This window comes from Papio anubis, chromosome 11 (genome assembly GCF_008728515.1).
Source record: "Papio anubis isolate 15944 chromosome 11, Panubis1.0, whole genome shotgun sequence".
NCBI classification, from domain to species: Eukaryota; Metazoa; Chordata; class Mammalia; order Primates; family Cercopithecidae; genus Papio; species Papio anubis.
In genome coordinates this window covers 116,264,717-116,286,588 of record NC_044986.1, presented here as the reverse complement: position 1 = coordinate 116,286,588, position 21,872 = coordinate 116,264,717, and the positions used below count along the sequence as shown (strand labels likewise).

The window sequence follows — 21,872 nt, the reverse complement described above, 5'->3', positions numbered from 1 at the left end:
GTATAGTCAAATTGTCAAAAGTCAAAAACAAAGAGGAAAGTTGGAAAGCGGAAAAAAAATAAAAGCAACTCCTCACATATGAGCCCTGCATAAGACTGTCAGTGGATTTCTCAGAAGAAACCCTGCAGGCCAAGACAGAGTGGGATGAACACTCTTCCCCAGACAAACAATAATTTAAAAAGTTCATCACCACTAGACCTATGTTAAAGGAAAAGCTAAAGGGAGTTTTTCAACTTGAAATAAAAGGACACTAATTAGCAACATGAAAACCTATGAAATGATAAAACTCACTGGCAAAAGCTAAGTATTATATATGATTAAATACAGAATACTTTATTTAATTAATTTATTTTGTTTTATTTTTATAGACACAGGGTCTCACTCTGTTGCTCAGGCTATAATGTAGTGATGTGATCATAGCTCACTGCAGCCTTGAACGTCTGGGCTCAAGCAACCCTCCTGTTTCAGCCTTCTCAGTAGCTGGAACTATAGGCTGCAACATCATCATCATGCTCAGCTATTATTTTTACTTTTCTAGTGATAGAGTCTCTGCATGTTGCCCAGGCTGTTCTCCAACTCCTGGTCTCAAGCAATCTTTCCACTTTGGCCTCTCAAAGTGCTGGGATTGCTCGTGTGAGTCACAGTGTTCAATTTCAAAACCAGAATAGTTTAATAATGTAGTAATGGTGCATAAAATATTTTCAATTCTAGCATAAAAGCTAAAAGACAAACATATTTTTAAAACTATAATGATTTATAAATGGACACACAATGTAAAAGGTAACAACAATAACAAAGTATGGGAGGAGAAATAAAAGTGTAGAGATTTTGTATATGATTAAAGCTGTTATTGGCTTAAAATAGACTATTATAACTAGATGATATTTTATGTAAGCTCCTCGGTAAATACAAATAAAAAACCTGTAGTAGAGAGACAAAAATAGAAGGAAAGAGAAATCAAAGTATATCCCTCCAAAACATAATCATATACTCACAAAACAAGACAGCAAGAGAGGAATAAAACCAACAACGGAACTACAATAGTCAGAAAATAACTAACAAAATGAAATAGGCTTTAAATGTAAATCAATTAAATTTCCTAATTAAAGTGCATAGAGAGTAGCTGAGTGGATTCTAAACAACCAACCACATACTGCCTACAAGACTCACTTTAGTTTTAAGAACACATCTACTGAAAACAAAGGGATGAAAAACAGTGTTCCATGAAAATGGTAACGAAGAGAGAGCCAAAGTGGCTATTCTTATATCAGACAAACTAGATAAGCAAAAACTGTCATAAAAGGCAAAAATGTTACTATATATTGATAAAAATGTCAATTAAACAAAATGATATAGCAATTATAAATATATATGTAGCCAATATTGTAACACCTAAACATGTAAAGCAAATATTAACAGATCTGAAGGGAGAAATAGAGAGCAATATAATAACATTAGGAAATTTTAATATTCTAGTTTCGATAATAGATAAATCATTGAGATAGAAAATTCTTTTTTTTTTTTTTAAATTTATTTATTATTATTATACTTTAAGTTGTAGGGTACATGTGCATAACGTGCAGGTTTGTTACATATGTATACTTGTGCCATGTTGGTCTGCTGCACCCATCAACTCGTCATTTACATCAGGTATAACTCCCAATGCAATCCCTTCCCCCTCCCCCCTCCCCATGATAGGCCCCGGTGTGTGATGTTCCCCTTCCCGAGTCCAAGTGATCTCATTGTTCAGTTCCCACCTATGAGTGAGAACATGCGGTGTTTGGTTTTCTGTTCTTGTGATAGTTTGCTAAGAATGATGGTTTCCAGCTGCATCCATGTCCCTACAAAGGACACAAACTCATCCTTTTTTATGGCTGCATAGTATTCCATGGTGTATATGTGCCACATTTTCTTAATCCAATCTGTCACTGATGGACATTTGGGTTGATTCCAAGTCTTTGCTATTGTGAATAGTGCTGCAATAAACATACGTGTGCATGTGTCTTTATAGCAGCATAATTTATAATCCTTTGGGTATATACCCAGTAATGGGATGGCTGGGTAAGCACTAAACATGGAAAGGAACAACCGGTACCAGCCATTGCAAAAACATGCCAAAATGTAAAGACCATCGAGGCTAGGAAGAAACTGCATCAACTAACGAGTGAGATAGAAAATTCTTAAGAAAACAGTGGATTTGAACAATGCTGCAGACCAAATGGATTGAACATTTCATCTAACAGCAGTGGACTACAAATTCTTCAGAAGCACACACAGAACATTCTCCAGCATAGATCATATGTTAGGCTACAAAACAAGTCTTAAAAAAATTGGAAAATTGGATTTGGAGCAAATATATTTTCTGACCCATAGTATAAAACTAGAAATCAACAGGTAACTGACTCTATAAAGCAAAAATAATAACAATGTGTTATAAGATTTATAACATACATAGAAATAAAATGCTTAACAAAAGTAGTACAAAGGTCAGCAAGTTAGAGTTGGATGTATTAATACATTTGCTGTAATATTCTCATATGTAAAATAGTAAAAGCACTTAAATGTTAACTGTGACAAATTTAAGTTGTATACTAAAGCCCTACAGCAACCACAGTGGGGTGTGTGTGTGGACTTAAAAAACTGTAGCTAACTGACCAACAAAGATGCTAAGAAAATCATTTTAAAAAATTAGCTAATCCAAGATATAGAAGAAAAAAGGAAAAATTGAACAAGAACAGATTGTTTAGATAAAAAATAGCAAAATTCCAGATTTAAATCTAGTCATATCAATAATCATATTAAACAACAATTGTCTGAATACCTCAATTAAATGGCAGTCATTGTCAAATTGACTAAAACAGCAAGACCCAATAAAATGTTGCCTATAGAAAACCAACTTAAATGTAAAGACATGAATACAATGAAAGCAAAAAGAATTTAAAAAGAGAATTATAATGTTGAGATTAATTTTTAAAAAATAAGCGGGAATAACTTCACTAATATGGGACAAGGTAGATTTCAGAGTAAAGAATATTACCAGAAACAAAAGGGCCATATCAAAATGATAATTCATTAAGATGATATAATAATTCTAAATAATTGTACACCTAATGAAAGAGGCATAAATCACTTGAAACAAACAGTGACAGAACTGAAAAGATAACTAAAATCCACAATTATAACATGATACCTTGATATCACCCTCTTAATAGTTGATTGATTGAGTATACAGAAAATCAATAAGAAAATAAATGACTGGAACCATACTATGACCTAACTGATGTTTACAAAATACCCCACTCAGCAGCAGAATTGATTACTTTTCAGGTATGTACAAGACATTTACCTAGATAAATCTTATTCTGAATAAGAAAACAAGTCTCAACAGTTTAAAAAGATTGAATTTATAAAAGAATACTTTCTGACCACAGTGGAAATACATAAGAAAAATATCTGGAATGTCCCTAAATATTCAGAAAATGAATAGTAAATGTCTAAATAATCTGTGAGCCAAAAAAAGATATAAATAAGAAAATTATAAATTATTTAAATCAGTACAAAATTGTAAACACAATATACCAAACCTTGTTGTATGCAATGAAACAGTAATTAGAACATTTATATCACGAAATGCTATATAGTAAAGAAGATTTCAAATAGCCTAATCTTCTCCCATAAGAAACAAACAACTAAACACACAAAAATAAATCATTAAAAACAGCAAAGCAGAAAAAAGGAAATAATGATGAGCACAGCAAAAATTATGAATAATCAATGAAACAAAAATTGGTTAAGTGGTATACATTAAACAAACTAAAAAATCTCTAGACATACTAATGCAGCAAAAAAAAAAAAATAGGTACAATTTTCAATTTACTGAGTGAAAAGGTGACATCACGATAGAGCCTACAGATCTCAAACGCTGGAGAAATATACTGAACAGATTTATGCTATTAAGTTTCTTCAATTTAGATGGTATGAACAAAGTCCTTGAAAGATGTCAACTAGCAATGCATGTATATATAAAATATATATGTATATATAATACACATACATGTATGTATACATCTATGCAATATATGATCATATATATTCATGTGTGTGTAAATATAACCTGAGTAGCTTCATATCTATTAAAAATTTGGATATGTAATTTATAATTTTCTGGTGGTAACAATATTCTGGGACCACCAGAATATTATCTTCAAGATAAATTTAACCAACCTTGAAGGATTAACACCAGTTATATTCAAACTATTCCATAGAATTTAAGACAAAGGAATATTTCCCAGCACATTCAATAATATTTAAATAATTATCATATTAGATGGGTACAGTGGATCATGTCTGTAATTCTCGCACTTTGGAAGGATGAGGCAGGCAAATTACTTGAGGCCAGAAGTTTCAGATCAGCCAGGCAACATGATGAAACCCAGCCACTATTAAAGATAAAAAAAAATTAGCCAAGCACGGTGGTGCATGGCTGTACTTCCAGCTACTCAGGATGCTGAGGTGAGAGAATCGCCTGAACCCAGGAGGCAGAGGTTGCAGTGAGCCACAATCATGCCACTGCACTCCAGCCTGGGGGACAGAGTGAGACCCTGTCCCAAAAAAAAAATCATCATGATTATTATATTGAACTCAATTGAGAACATTACAAAAAAACAAAAGTACAGATCAATACTCCTCATGAACATAAACACACACACACACACACACACACACGTCTTAACAAAATTTTGGGAAATTGAATAAAAATATATAAATAAGGCGATTTAAACATCTAAGTAGTGTTTATCCCAGGAATTCATGGTTTGTTTAACGTTAGAAAATAAATAGTGTATCATATGAGCAGAATAAAAAGAAGAAATAGCCAGATCATATCAATATATGTAGAAAAGCAATTGACAATATCTAACATCTATTTCTAATATTTAAAACAAACAAACAAACAACATCTCTTAGTAAACTAAGATCAGGTAGAATTTCCTCAAGTTGGTACAGGACTACAATGAAAAACTCTTTAGCTAACATCATACTTAATTTTAAAAAGCCCCTAAAATAATGAATAAAGTAAGGATGTCCATGCTCACCATTTCTATTAAAGAATGTCCTGGAAGCTTTAGCTACTGCAATAAGGCAATATAAATAAATATCCAAAAATGAACTTTATTTTATTTTTATTCACAGACAACAAAATTGTTTCTATAGAAAATGCTAGAGAATTCACCAATAACCCTACTACAACGAAAAAGACTGTTTCACAAGTGTGCAAAACAGAAACAATAGTAACATACAAGAATCCACTGTATTTCTGTATAGTGACAACGAACAATTGGAAGTTGAAACTTAGATAACATTTCCAATAGCATCAAAATGTGAAATGCTTACGAATAATTCTGATGCACAGTACCTTTATACTGAAAACTAGACAATATTTCCAAGATAAACTATAGCATATATAAATAAATGAAAAGTGTAACACGTTCATTGACTGAATAGCTCGATAATGTGAAGATATTATTTCTCCAGAAATTCATTTCTACATCTTCCTATAGAGTACTTTGTAGAAATTGAGAAAGTGATCTTAAAATTGATATGGAAATTCAAAAAGCAAAGAGTCAAAATAATTTTGAAAGACATGAACTGTTTGAGGACTCACACTAACTAGCGATTTGTAAAGCTACAGTAACTTTTTTTAAATGTGATATTGGCATATATAGAGAGAAAAGCACCAATAGGACAGAATAGGGAATGAAGAAAGAGCTATATACTTATAATTTCCCTTGATTTTTGTCAAAGTTACAATAGTAATTCATGCTACTTTTAGACATTTACCTAAAAGAAGTAAAAGCATATTCCCTTATATAGACTGGTACATGAATATTCACAGTAGCTTTATTTGTAATCCTCAAGTCCTAATGACAGCCCCAACAACAGGCTAATACAGTTTCTGTAACACAGTAGTTGGTGTGTTGGGCCATCCCTATTCCCCCTGCAGTATCAGGACACTCATTTCAGTTCCCTAAGCTATGGCCTGCTGAAGCCTCACAGCTGAATCCACACCCAGTAACTTCCCTAGGCTTAGGCTAAAGGTAACTGCCTAGTCCTGGCATCAGCCTGCATTTAAAAACTGGCTGATAAAAGAGGGCAAAGGGTGAGCACCTTTGCCTCAACTTCGGACAACCCTGACAGCCCCCTAAACTCCAGGACTTCCCACAAGAGCAGCTGAAGCCTAGGTTGTGAATACATCTTATTCTTCATCTGCCCAATCCTTTCTTCCATCCTTATTTTGTTTCTTAGAGGATTTTCCCAAATAAATCTCCTACATGCAAATATATCTCAGGCTCTGTTGGAAACATGGCTGTCAGCCATCATGCATCAAGAATTAATGGTGCGCACTTCACTGCCTCAGCTCAAGATGATGTGTGTCATTTCTACTTAGAGCCCACAGGACTAGTCTACCAGCTCTGACTAACAGCAAGTAAGATAGAGAATGTGAGAAAGAAATGAAACGTTCAGTAAGCCTCTGCTTACCCTTCACTTCCTTGTGTCTAGGGACAATGTCTAATTCCCTGTTGTATCCCTAGTACTTAGTGAAATGTCTGGCATTAGCCAGTATTCAGTATATTCCCATTGACTAACAAATTAAGAATTTTAAGAATTGTTTACCTATTGAGTTTAGTACAAAAAAGTTTCCAAAATGACAGTGAAGTTGCATTACACATTTATGTAATTGAAAAAAATGGTGTGGAAAAAAGTATTTATTTTTAAAGAAAATATGAGGAATCTTCATTTTAAATCTGTAGAATCAAGGCACTGGAAGGCTAACTGGATAAAAATAGTGCAGTATATGTTAGGAGAGAGATCAGGAATTGAGGTTAAATTACCAAAAGAGGTGATAATTGCAATGATGATGGGTGTATACAACTGTCAAAGTTACAGAACTTACAAAAGCTGCTGGTTTAAATGTATTGTTAAGTGAAGCAGATGCTTGTTCTCGCTATTGGTAGTAAAATGTGTTAACTATTCAAAAATAAAATATAATTCATCTCTCTTAAAAATGATGAAGTACCCTTGAGGATAGCTTCATCAGATACATAATATTTATGAAAAAATGATTTATCTTTAGCATTCCCTGATTACTATCACTTGACTGGGCTCACTCCCTCACTTGGCATGTAAAGTACTCGTTCTTTATACCAAAGCTAATTTGTGCTTGTTTTTATATTGCTGGGTAAAATGTTTTAAAACAGTGCCTGTATGTATGCTATCCACCCAAAACAATTTGGAGTTTCTAAGACGCAATTTTCTATTTTTCTTACTTTCATCCAATTTAATTTTGTTTAAAAATTATACTGGGCTTACTTAATGCCAGACACTGTTCTAAGTACTTGGCAAATGTTTTCTCACTTAATTTTTATAATAATCTTAAGAGATGTGTACTATTATTTTCTCTTCCTGATTAACAGATGAGGAAACTGAGGCATGGGGTGATTAATTTGCCCAAGACCACAAATCAAGTGATGAAGCTGAATTCAGGCACAAGCAGTCTCACCCCAAGCTCATGTCCATAAATACCATTCTTTGTATCCTTTCTATGTTTGGGCCGTCAACTGCATGACCATCTCTGATGAATCTAAAGGAGCCTAAGAATGCCAAGAAGAGCTAGTCATACTCTACCCTTGAGGATCCACAAGCTTGTACCATCCCACAAATCACTGCAGTGTTCTCTACCCAAAAGAGAACGAAAGTAGCCTACAACTGTCTTTTAGCTTCTTGTAACAGATCCATTAATTTCACAGAAACAGTATTGCATTGCTATACACATAATGAGCAACACTAGCTAACACCCTGCTTTCTCATCAAATTATATCATAACAATGTCTACTTTTTTGAATTTTATTTTTGAAATAATTTTAGATTGACAAAAACATCGAAAAAATACACTGGTGGTTCCCATATACCCCTTTACCCAGTGTCCCCTAATTGTAAACTCTTGTATCCCATAGTACAAATAGCAACATAAATAAATTAATGTTGATTGGTATGATACAATTAACTAAACCATGGACTTTATTAATATTTCATATATTTTTCCACTAATAGATTTACTGCTGCTGTTCCAGGTTCCAATTCAAGATCTGGAATTGCCCTTCATTGCTAGTCTCTTTAATCTCTTCCAATCTGTAAAAAAATCCAGTCTTTAGTTTTCTTTTATGAACTCAACACTTTTGAAGAGTACTGGCCAGTTAATTTGACATACGTCTTTAATTCAGGTTTGTTTGATGTTTTATTATGAAAGTTGAATATTCATTATTAACAAGAGTACCACAGAAGCAATATGCCTGTCTCAGTGCATCACATTAGACTGCACATGTCAATATGTCTTATTACTGGAGAACTGTGATGATCAAATGAAGGTGACTTTGCCTTAGTTTCTTGATTGAAAATATACTACTTTTTCATTCGTAATGAGTAATTTGAGACTATGCAAGTATCCTGTTTCTCTTCAAATTTTTGCTTACTAATTTGAATCCCTTGGAGGCTCCTACCCAAAATAATTACTACCCCAGTATTCTAGTGGTGATTTTCTTTCTTTCTCTTCCTTCTTCATTTATTTGTTGGAATTCTTCATAAGAAAGAGCTGTGTATTATTCACCACTTATTTATTCATTCAATTTATTTATTTCAGTATAGAATTTTAGATATTTATTTTCTCTGGAGGTTATAACCCATTACTACTACTACTATAGTTTGTGGTCCAAAATGTTCCAGTTTTTAAAACTGAGAACTCTGTCAGGTTTTCTTCCTTGACCTTTTGACATGCCACCTATCTTTTTTTGGAGCATATCCTTACTTTCCGGTACCACAAGATGCTCCAGGCCCACCTGCTATTTTTTTCTACCCCACCTCTGGAATATACCACTTCTTCAAGATTGCTTTTATTGGTATTTGAGACTTAGAAACAGAGATCTTGGAATATGCTATGCTCAGTGCTGCAGAGTGTCATTATTTCTAGGCTCTCTTAGTTGATAAAGCTTAGGAAATAGATGTCTGTATAGTAATTCAGGCTTACATATACACCCATATGTATTTCCTATCTATCTATTTATCTACCCATCTGTCTTCTATTTTCCATCCATCCATCATCTATCTATCTATCTATCTATCTATCTATCTATCTACTTATTAAAAATAAATCAAGATAATTCTGATGCCTCCACTTCAAATCAAACATCAAGAGTTAATTCTAGCCTTTTCAAGGATGTTGGAGCTTTCTCCAAGAGCAACAATTTTGGCTGTAATTGCTACAATATATTTACTTAGTTGTTCTACCCAGGGCCTGCTAGTTTTAGAATTGCTAACTCATACACCTGTGAACTATTTTCTAACTTGAATAGAAAATCTATGTATTGTACATTTTGACCTTAGTCTTAAATCACCCAATCAAAATCCTTTTTTCCAGTGTTAAGTAGGTTCTTTTATTTCCCTACATACCTCTTCATTTATTATTCTCATTAATATAGTTAGTTCATTTGGTTTGGTTTGTGTTCCATTTTCTGAATAGAGTAAAATCACTCTTTGTGATATATAATTCTACTGGTTTCAACAAATGCACAGCGTGGTGTATCTACTATCACAGTCATGATTCAGAACAGCTGGATCAACCCAGTAAATTCTCTTGTGCTGTCCCTTTATGCTGAATCCCCCATGCACTGCAATTTGTGAATATCGCTGATGCTTCTTACCGTTTTCCATCCTATAGCTTTGCCTTTTCCACAATGCCATATAAATTGAATCATACAGAATGTAGACCTTGTTTATGGCTTTTTTTCACTTAGAAATATGCATTTAATACTCATGATATTTTGCATAAATCAATAATTTGTTCTCTTTTTGATTGCTCAGTAGGATTCCATTGCATGCATGCATAGTTTGTCTATCCATTCACTGGGTGAAGGCTATCACGATTGTTTCCAATTTTTAGTAAACATACATAAAGCTGTTACAAGCATTCAGAACTCTGAAAGTGCACAGGTAAGAGACACCCTGATAAAGGAATAATTTTGTTACAAGAATTTGCTGAACTAAAAACTCAATATTTGCAAAGGAGGAAACAATATCAGAGATTTTCATTGATACCTAAAGCTACAGTGAGAACGAGAGAGAACTGGGATTGGAATTGACAGTTTCTTTGAGACACTGGCTATGCAGTGGCTATATAGGCCGTGTGAGTGGCTATACAAGCCAGACTAGGCTCAAAATGTGCAGTGATAGGGACTATTGCTTGTGATCACAAATTTTCAAATCTTTTATTTTCTTCAGTTCTGGCAGTTTCCCAGCTGCACTCCTGTTGCTAAGTGAGTCACTCTGAATCTCTGAGGCTCAGAGCACTAACGTGGAGCACAGTGTTGTTTTGAGAGTCATTCGTGAAATAATAACCAGTGTTCATCAGCACAATCAGTTCTATGAGCATCTAAAAATCAGAAGTCCGCTTAATTAACGTGTGTTTCTCCAGGTGTATATGAATTGAGAAAATCGTATTGTATCTGAGTCGATAAACACATTAAGCAGCAACAATTATTGGAATGAGAACATTAAGAACAATGCAGTCTTAGATCCAAAGTTACACAAGCCCATCAGAGTTCCAACTATTCACAAATGAGAAAAATGGAAAAAGCTCATGCTGGTATGTATATGTCACAAATAATTTGCAAATACATTATTTTAGAAATCTTTCCTATGGTTTCCCTCAAAACCCTATTTCATAAACTTCTGTTAGAATAGGACTTGAGATGCATTTAGAAGAAGTATAGTTTCTTTGGCTTTGTTTCAGGTAGAATAGAAAGAAATACCAGATATGACATTTAGAAATCATCTATCTTCAGGTGTGAAGAATTATTTGGGTTAATTTTTTAATTGGTAATTTAATGAGATTTAGGGATATTAGCAGCAAAGTGATCATTGCAAGGCATTAAAATTGTGGAGAAACAAGCTTCTGAAATACTTAAAAATGAAATGAATACTCCTGCAATAATTTCCCCCTCTGATATTCAGGAAAGAGATAATCAATAGTCTGTGTTTGACTTTCTCCTCACCTGCCTCTCAAAATATCACAGGTTTTCTCATCACAATTGTATTTCACAGCAAGGGTGTGAAGATAAGTGAGTTACCATTTGTAAAACACTTCAATGTCAGAGGTGCTATACTTAAAGATAGTGAGAAAGTACAAAGAAAATAGGTGACAACTTGCTGAAAAATCTGTCATTGTCCATTTATGGATAACTTCAGGGTGGCTCATGGTAAAATCTTCACCCAAAGGTATGTGAATCTATTTGCACAAAGTAGCATGTTGAGTATTGTACAAAGCACGCTAAACACCTTTTAAGTCACTCTTTCAAAATGGCAACAGTCTCAGGGAGGAACATACACAAGGCTATGCTGCTATGTTGATCTAGCTAAGACAACTGAGAGAAAAAAAATATGCAGGGTAATATAAACTTCCCATTACAAAAGCAACAAAGAAAAACACAAGTTAAAGTTTCCTACAGGTACTGCAAATTTAATGGGTCTAATGCAGTTTTTGCTTGTTCTCTAAGGTTCATATCTTCAGTAATGACTGCACTCAACCATTCAGTCTTCCAAATTAGAATGAAAGACTAAGCCATGACTCCTTTTTCTTGCTTTGACCTATCAGCCACTAAATCCTGACATGTTTCCCTCTAAGTCTTCATAAGAGATATTGCTATACTCTTTTACAATTTCTAACAACTCCATAATTATTTTCTAACTGGCATCTTTGCCTTTAACCTTGTTTAATCATCTGTATTAGTCAGGGTTCTCCAGAGAAAAGAGATCTAATAGAATATAAATGCACGTAAAAGGTACATTATGAGGAGCTGGCTCACGTAGTCATAGAGGCTGACAAGTCTGCTATCAGGAGGACCAGAAAGCCAGAAGTGCCATTCAGTCTGAGTGTGAGAGCCTGAGAAGCAGGGCAGACCATGACGTAAATCCCAGCTGAAGAACCAGAGGAGAAAAGATAAGATGTCCTATGGGTGTCAATGCATGTGTAGCAGGTCTCTTGAAAACAACATACTATTGAGCCTTAATTTTTTATCCAGCACGCTACTCTGAGCCTCTTAAATGGGGGCATTTAGCTCATTTACATTAAAGGTTAGTATTGATATGTGTAGATTTGATGTGGGTGATGAAATAATCTGTATAGCAAATACCCATGGACTTGAGTTTACCTATATGACAAAACTGCACATGTACCCTTCAACCTAAAATAAAAGTTAAAATAAAAAGATGAGATGTCCCAGCTCAAGCAGTGATACAGGAAAAAAAAAGAAAACACACACACATTTTTCTTTATTCCACCTTTTGTTTTCTTTAGATTTTTAACAGAAGAGATGATACCTGACCATGCAGGGGAGGGCCATCTATCTCACGGAGTTTACCAACATAAATGTTATTCTTGTCTAGAAACACTCTCACAGATGTACCAACAGGCAAGGTTTAATCTGGGTTCCCTGTGTCCCACTCACCATTGACACACCATTAACTATCATACCCCCCAACTCTACAACTCAGCCTAATAACCATTACCAGAATTCTACTGGCCCACACATGTGTGCACTTGCACATTGTTAAAACAAAAACTTTAGCCAAACTAAATTTAAAAGAGGTTAATTGAGTAAAGAACGATTCATGAATCAGACAGTCTCCAGAACCAGGGTAGGCTCAGAGACTCCAGTGCAACCACATGGTAGAAGAAAATTTACGGACAGAAAAAGGAAAATGATACACAGAAAACAGAAGTCAGGTACAGAAACAGCCAAATTGGCTGTTTGCCTTATTTGAACATTGTTTGAAAAGTTGGCAACCTTTGATTGGCAAAAAACTCAGTGACTGGCAAAAGAATAGGCTACAGTCTGTATACAGATCCATTTAGGTTATAGTCACAATGTACACAGAAACCTTTACACCAAACTTAACATACGCGAGGAGGCAGCTTTAGACTAAACTTGATTTAACACACACCATTCTTGATGCTCACATAATGAGTCTGCTGATGCTTTTTCCCAATAGATTCAAATCTGGGAACCCTGGTATTGCATTCCAACCTGTTTGATCTTCCTCATTTGTCTCTGAAGCTTGATCTCTTACCTCTCTCCTACTGTAGGCTAAGTTCAAGTGATATTGAGGAATTTGCAATTCCCAAATATGTCATGCTTTACTAACATTATGATCTTTGACCTGCCTTTTCTTCTGTCTGTAATACTATGTTCCTATTTCCTCACATGGAAGAAATTCCTCATCCTCGTTGGGTTAGGACATTATCTTTTTTGCAAAGTTTCTCAGGACTAAGATTTCCCTCTTTTTTTCTGCATATTTCTCTGCTATTTTACTTATTGCACTGTATTGCAGTTACTCATTTATCTATGTGTGTACGTATGTGCTTATGTTTTTCTTTTCCTGCCTTGCCCACGATGAACTCTTTAAAGGAATGGTAGTGTATTTCATTTCTGTACCCCTGGAGCCCATCACAGGTCCTGGCACATAATTTATGTTCAATAAATATTTAAGAAAGGATGAAAGAGAAGGAAGAAGTACAATGAAAGGAGTGGGGAAAATCAAGGAAGGGAGGTAAGGAAGGCAGGGAAAGTATTTCCTTTATGACTATGACACTTGAAACTCAAATATATTTTCCCTAGGAAACACTATTACAGGAATTAGATCACAACAAAATTTACTTTACCAATTTGTTTGGTGCATACCTGATGTGTAATTTGCATGAGGTAATGTAACACAAGAAAGCAGCTCTTCCTTATAAAAAGGAAACTGTATGATGACACGCAAGGCCCAAGATCTGGATTCATCATTGATTGGAAATTTGAGATTGGGAAGATGCTGTAAAGAGCCTTGAGATAAATTATTAGGATAGTACACACAAGGATGTTTCATTTTCACTAGAAACCATATTTCCTATTTATTGTAACATTTAATCATGTGTTTTGTTGTTACATTTGGAAATAAGCTTTGCCTAACATGATAGACTGATGAACCAATCACGGAGCTATCGTCTAAGGCTTTGTGGGTTTATAAGACAGAATACACTTCTCAAATCTGAAGCATATAAAACATAAATAAATACATGCATTTTGAACTGCCTTTTGTTTCCCTTATCATGAGTGATACTGGTTCCCTAATAAAGGATTCTAAATACACAGAATATGGAATTAAAGGACCTTAATGTTGATAATTATAACCTGTATTTGAACACGATGTTCAGTAACTATGTCTTTTTGGGGTCCTGGGATATCTTTAGACAACAATCTAGCATACAAAATATATGATTTTTAAATTAATATTATTGTATTTCTCACAATAAAAGATAGTGCTTGAAATTCTTCTAGCCAATTCCAAAAGTAATTCTGGATGAAGATTATATGGAAAAAAGAGAAAGTCCTTCTCTCATGTCACAGGTTATATAGCACTTCAGTGTCAACTCCTGCCATCACTTTTACTTTCAAGAATTTAAGAACCTGGCCAGCTGACTAAAGCAATCTTTACAATATTAAGTGAAATTTGCTCACATGATTAAGGAGGCTGAGAAGTCCCACAGTCAGCTGCCTGCAAGCTGAAAATACAGGAAACCTGGCGATGTCAATTCAGTCTGAATCCAAGGGCCTGAAAAGCAGAGAAGCCAATGGTGTGAGTCTCAGTCCAAAGATAAGAAAAGGCTAACGCCCAGCTCAAGTAGTCAGACAGGAAGCAAAAAGGGTGAATTCCTCCTTCTTCCACGTCTTGTTTTATTCAGGCCCTCAACTGATGGATAATGCCATCGGTGTTACTGAGTGCACCAATTCAAATGCCAATGTCATCCAGAAACACCCTCACAGGCATATCCTGAAATCATATTTAGTCAAGTCTCTGGGCAGTCCATGATCTAGTCATATTGACACATAAAATTAATCATCACAGCTATGAAGGCTCCATATAAAGTAACGTTAGTGTCTTTCCCATGTCCATTATTAAAAAACAGTAAAGAGTATACAAATTATAGGTTAAATGTACACACCTCTTCCAGGAATATAATCTTATAACAATGAGTAGCAAGAATTACAGTGAATCACTCAGGAATTGAGGTGATTCACAGAGGAGACTCCTTGATACTCCTTTGTCCAGTTGTGGTGGTAAATTGATTATAGCAGCAGTCATGCTCAGAGAAAGCTCAGTTGATGATAGTGGCTCATTCCACCAGGCAAGTCACATAGACCAACAGATGGGGCAGCTGAGGGTGATGAGAATTTAAAATAGGCAGGAGAGTAAGGGAGGAGATAAGTGTTGGCTTGTAAGCAGCAAGCAATAAGAACTATAGTTTATCCAACTAACATTCCTCTCTTTAAGTTGCCCAGGAAGAGAGGTCAGCCATAATCTTGGGGAAGCTGTTCTGAGATGGGGTGAATATCCCAAACAAGTAGAATCCAATGTGCAGGAGATGAGCTGCAGGAGGTGCTTTGGTGGCCTCCAGGAGACCAGCCATCTTTAGAACTGAGGCACTCCTGTCACCTCTCTCAGCCTGACTCCTCCTTAGGAGCTGTCCTCAACTGAAGGATGCTTTCTCCCACAGGCTCCTCACCTTCTCTGAAAGTAACCTGCATGTAGTGAGTGGCTAATCAATGTGGTATCCAAAGTCCAGCCCCCTAACCTCAATTTGGGAAATATCTGAAGTTTAGTTCAGCTCACATGTCAGCGGGGGAACTGTTTGAGCCCCTGTTGAGACTCTATGGCAGTACAAGTTCTCCCTCCGCTCACCCTGCTTGCTTCGCCTTCCAATAAGCCACCTGCACACACGTCTTTAATTTGGATTCCATTTCCTGGGGATGGGGAGCTTGACCTACACAGGGAAGTAGAATTGTTACTGACTGCCACGTGCACAACAATGAAGGAAACATTCTATATGTTCTCATCACTGACATAAATAGGGAAGGAATATTGGCAAGAGTAACTTTCGCTACAGATTTTGGTGCTTTACAATAAGGTCCAACCTCCTCATTTCGCCTAAGAGAAAATGAAACCCAGAAGAGGAAGACACATTTTAAGCTCACCAACTAAATCAGAGAAAAACACTACAACCAAAGAACCAGCTTACTTGACGTTGGAAAAATTACCTCTGTATTTTTTCCCTTGAGTAGCGGTTCTTAAATCCAACTCTGCATCAGAATCATAGACCAGACTTTTTGTTTAGTTTTGTTGTTATGGTTTTGTTTTAATAAAGATTCCCAGATCCACCCCAAACTTTCTAAATCAGAATCTGTTGTGAGAACTTCCATTAAAATCTATATTTTTAAAAGCTGCACAAACAATTCTGATGATCAGATCACTTTGGAAAAGGTGACTTAGGGAGTCTACACAAAGGGAGTAGTATTAGTCTGCTCAGGCTGCCATAAAACAGTGTCATAAATTGGGTGGCTGAAACAACAGAAATTTAGTGCCTCACAGTTCTGAAGGCTGAAGTCTAAGATCAAGGTGTTAGCATGGTTGGTTGTCCTTGAGGGCTGTGAGGAAGCGTTGCTTCCTTGCCTTTTCCCTGGCCTCTGGTGCTCTGCATGTATGTCTGGGTCCAAATTTCCCCTTTTTATAAGGATAGCGATCATACTGTATTAGAGGCTCCCTCTGTTCCATGAACTACACTTTCGTCTTAAGTAATTACATCTGCAGCCACCCTGTTCCCAAATGAGATTACATTCTAAGGGGTTGTAGACTAGGATTCAACATATGAATTTTGGGGAGACACAATTCAGCCTATTTCAGGAGCCTATCATGTACAATTATTGTCCAATTTGATGTTTAATAAAAATAAAAGAAATAAACAGGGAAAAAAAAAAAAAACTAAGTAGGTAAGCTAAGGAAGTGGGAACTGTGGAGAAAAGGATTTCCTCGATTGTACTTGGCCTCTCTTCCAAGCTGTAGGCATATCAGTATTAGGATATGGGTAGGAGGGCTGTGCTCTGTCTTAAATTTGCTGGTTTTAGTTCTGCTTTCTCACAGCTTAGCAGGTGCACTTCACTCCTGTTCATGATTGTGTCCCTCTCCATTGTTATGGTCAATGCCATCAAATAGGTCCTCATTGTTAAATTAGGCACCCAAAGGCAAAGACCTTGTCACTTGGATCACTTATATTATGCTTACAACCTTAACATTCTTTCATTTTGCAATGTAATTATTATTTTTATTATTATTTTGCTTTCCATTTGAGCTTCCACAACTAACGTAAGCTAACATTTACTGATGGTCCAGTATTCAAAACGTGCTGTACCAAATAGTACAAAAATATGATATCAATGATTTTACTAACTAAAGCAAAAGTTTAGGACCAATAAAAAACATACAGCCACAGAACTGATGTAAGTGATTATGAAGGTCACACACCATTACTTTAAATAGCTCTTGGATTTTTTTTCTCCTAGTTTTCTAGACTGTTGTTTTGAATGTCACATCAGATAAGATAAATTTTCATTGCCTCCTGGATATGGTCTAATAAAAGGGTATGGCATCATTTTTGGAACATAATCAATACACTGACATTTTCCAAGAGTGATGTTTCATAGAGATTTAAGACCTAAATAAACAAACAAAACCTAACGTGTGGTAGCACCTCTATAATTTAAGAATACTTTTTCTAAAGTCTCCCTGAAGAGTTAATTTTAATTAGTGGCATACTAGAAAGTTAAGCACTATTGAAAACCTTTCTAAGACTTGTGTGAAAGAAAGACAGTGGCTTATTTTCTCAGTCCTCGGAGACGAATAGCCCAATTGTGCTTTAACAAAGGTTAAACTAAAGGAGAATTTAAAAAACAAGTTTTGTTTGTTCTATTAATAGTAAGTTCCTTATGGAAATTTTGCATTCTTTGAACAGATAGAAGTCAGATTGACAAAAATCACTGTAGACTTCCTAAAAAACACATTTTCAACATTTTATTTTAATATTGCAATAAATCTTTCCCATCCTGCTGATGAAAGGTAAAATGATCTCTTTTGGGACTTGTCTGCCGGGTCTTCAACTTGAACAGTTCAGCTTGCCTATAGACTCTCAGGGCAGAGCTTGTTTTGCTACCTAATTCTTCAGAATTAGAGCACAGTGGTGACAGGTAAGAAGACTAATTGTGTTTTCTGACAGCCAGAGTCCCCACCTCCTGGGACCCCTTCTGAAATGGAACTTAGGGGTAGGAGGAATAACAAGGTTCAGGAACCAATACAACCACCATTCAGTTTCTAATTTCATCACCATCCCATCCCTTCTCAACACACCCCCATTCTTCGTCTATAAAAATCCAGTGCATGGAATCCTGTAATCAAAGGCAAAACAAGATAATGAAACTAAATAGCACTTTTTGCTCTCATTCTTTACTTGGCAAGGCGACTTGTATCAGAGGACGCAAAATAAACTTCCTTCGCCTACTCAGGTTTTTGGACAGAGCGACGTTTTTGTCACTGCACGGTACAATTGTTGGGCTTCTGTTTCACATTTACAAATTTCTTCAGGGTGTGAATCCTCAGGGGTGTCAGAGGAGCTGACATGCTTGTCTGCAGAATCTGTCGGCTTTTAAATAATTTCACCTAGTGCCTTGAAAAATCTTTCCAGAAGTCTTCCGTATCCATTTAGTGAGTTCTGCTCATTCCCTATTCGGTGTGGATGCAGATTATGCAGGAAACTGAAGTAGTAGATGAGGAACTGTATATTCCCATCACATGTGGATATGTGACATAAGCTGAGAAGTGTTTAGGGAAAACTGACAAAATTGAAGGACTGTATAAGCGTTTAAGCTCTAATCGTGCAGCCAGTAATATTATGGGAATGGAAGCTGACAGAGCAACTTTTCTGGCAGGAAATTTTACAGCTTCCTTTAAATGTATTTCAGGAATTATTGGACCCTTCTCCCTCAGCCAAGATTATACTAGGGACCCATAGAAGCCTTGCTTCTTCACCAGTCTCATCTCCTGGGAGCTCTGAGATCACAGAATTACAGTGTGACACTTACTAGACCAAGGGCCTTCTGGCTGGAGGGCTGTGGACTTCGCATCTTCATCAGTGGTAGCAAAGGCTTTCTGGGTCTGGCTTGTGGATATCCCTGTGAGCCAGACCACTGCACATTTCTACAAAAAATAAAGAAGAGAGTAGTATATCCATTTCTTTGAATGAAACTCTCACACGCACTGCTGAAACGGAAGTCAAAGTCATACTAAAGTCACTGTGTATAGAAACCATATCACCAGGAGAAGCAGGTTGGGAATTTGTGGACAAAAAGTAAACAGACAGGAACAGCTGCTCCCACTTTCCAGAGCCTTCTCTGAATAAGTAGGTAGCTGTACTATTTATTTGGCAAATCAGTGGATTAACTAAGTAAAATCAATCAATCAAATGACTAATACAATGAGGTAAATTACTGCTATTCTTTAAAAATGGTATAGGAGAATATTCCATGTAACTAACTATAACATATTTTTATTCTACACTAAATTTATCTTTATAAATAAATGTAACTACAACTAACATATGTTTTTATTCTGCACTACATTTATCTTTATTTCTTGCATTGACTTTTTCTTCAGTTTATTATATAGAACAAATGTCCTCTCTGGGCCCAGCCACTTTTTAGTATCCTACTGATATTCCTTACTGACACACAGAGGTGATAAAGGTAGTTGGAAAATAAAAGCCCACCTTTTGTCTTTTTTTTTTTTTCAAGACAGGGTCTCACTCTGTCATCCAGGCTGGAGTGCAATGGTACAATCATGGCTCACTGCAACCTCTCTGCCTCCCAGGTTCAAACAATTTTCATGCCCCAGCTTCCCAAGTAGCTGCAATTACAGGCGTGTGCCACCACACCCAGTTGATTTTTGTATTTTTAGTAGAGATGGGATTTCGTCATACTGGCCAGGCTGGTCTCAAACTCCTGACCTCAAGTGATCTGCCCGCCTCATTCTCCCAAAGTACCGGGATTACAGGCATGAGCCAACATGCCCAGCACCAGTTTGTATCTTAAGCAAGGTCTTCAATCCTGTTAGTCAATATTCTTCCCCCAAGTTGGAAAAAGAAACACATAGCAAACTGGGTTTATGGCTCTGAATGTTGGTAGGGTAGCAATGAGAGTAGATACTCTCTTTTGAATCCACACTGGTTACAATAACTTCTGAAAACACTCAGACATTAAACAGGGAAAGGGCAACCTGGTTTTCCACCCTTAGCACTTTAGATGCAGACTTCACTATCTCTGAAGTGAAGTAACATTTTTCCATGATTCCCTGTGGTCTTAAATGTTTGAGACACTCTTTCGATAATCAGAGGCAAAACCCAAGAAATCTAAGCAGGGCAGAGCTACCCCACAATACTGATGGTAGCGGCACTGATTTTTCAGAAACACTTCCATATCCTATTACAGTTTTAATACTGAGAGGCCTCCTTGAGTGGTTATTTTATTTCACTTACATTCAACTATGCTGGTCACTTCCATTCAGTTTTATGTAGCTATTGGCTAGACATTTACTAAATATCACAAAAGGGATAGGAACTGTGATATGTGTCTGAGAAGTTGAGATAAAAGGTTCAGTTCTGTTTTCAGAAACCTCAGAATCTAGAGGAGAAAGGAAAATAACCTAACGATTAGAAAATGACAAGTGCTATAGTGGAGTAACTACAGGGTGCTTAACAGAGGCACAACGACCCCATACTGAGGAGTAGGATTAATGAAAGACTTAGCCACAAGTAAGCCTTGGAGCATGCATAGGAAGTAGTCTTGAGAAGAAGGAATCTAAGCATTTCAATCACAGAGATCAACAAGAAAAAGGTGGAGACATGTGTAGAGTTTTGTATATTGGGAATCTGCAAGTGTATTTATATAATCAAACTATATGGAATGGGAAGCATGGATGGAGCAGCAAGAAATGCTCAAGAAATTTCTCCAGAGCATTTCTTGCCCTGGAGAAATGGGCAAGGATCAGATGATGGTCAAATGACTTCAAGGTCAAGAAACTCATAGTTTAGTGTTGGTGATGGGGAACTAAGGATATTTTTTATAAAAACAGTGAAATTATATTGACAGATGTGCATTTTAAGTGACTCAAGCTATGGCAGTGGGTGAAAGAATCTTGATGGACAAGACAATTTTGAGGACAATGGGGAGTTGATGAGCTAAAGAAGTTACTGTGTAAGTTTAGCAGAAAGGACAATCATATGTGAGAAAGAATTAAGGGAACATTTCCTGGTATCTTTCACTAAGATACTTAAGGAAGAGAGGAGGTAAGACAGGTTTAAGATGGTGTATCTCTTGAGAAGATTGTAACATCAGATGTGTTAAACTGGAGATGATACTTTAGTAGCAGTTTCCAGTAGATAAACAAAATCCTATTCTCAGTAGAGATATCAGAGTAGGATTTTGATTAAATTAAGTGAATATCTGAGAAGAAACGGAGAACAGTGTCCGAGATGTAAGAGGAAATCAGGGAGGTTCTGGGGTCCTTGGAAGATGTGGTCAGCTATATCTAATGCATAAAGTGAAGTAAGAGAATTAGATGAAAGAGGAGGGCTGGTCATACTCTTTAACTCTCATTTCATAAAACAAATTGCCAAAAAACAATAGGAAGTATATAATTAAAAGGAAAATGTGACCACACATCACAAAGTTTTGAGAAATTTTTGATGATATAAATAAGTGGAATCATATTAATAAATGATTAAAAGTAATCACATCCCACCTATACCACAATGTCCAATTGGAGATTTTCATGAGACTTTGATATGCTAATTCAAAGATTAAACTGAAGACAAAAATTAAAGTAACAAAGAAATACTGGAAAAT

General features: G+C 36.0%; 1 long non-coding RNA gene across 1 annotated transcript in view; it reads right to left on the bottom strand.

The window, feature by feature from the left end:
- Nucleotides 1-19,519, bottom strand: part of LOC116269502 — a 140,936-nt gene extending 121,417 nt beyond the window's left edge. Inside the window, exons 1-2 of the long non-coding RNA XR_004177096.1 lie at nt 19,056-19,519; nt 14,607-14,700 (exon numbers count right to left, since the gene is read on the bottom strand). This is a non-coding gene — a long non-coding RNA (uncharacterized LOC116269502). The remainder of the gene's footprint in view (nt 1-14,606; nt 14,701-19,055) is intronic.
- Nucleotides 19,520-21,872: the final 2,353 nt, after the last annotated feature.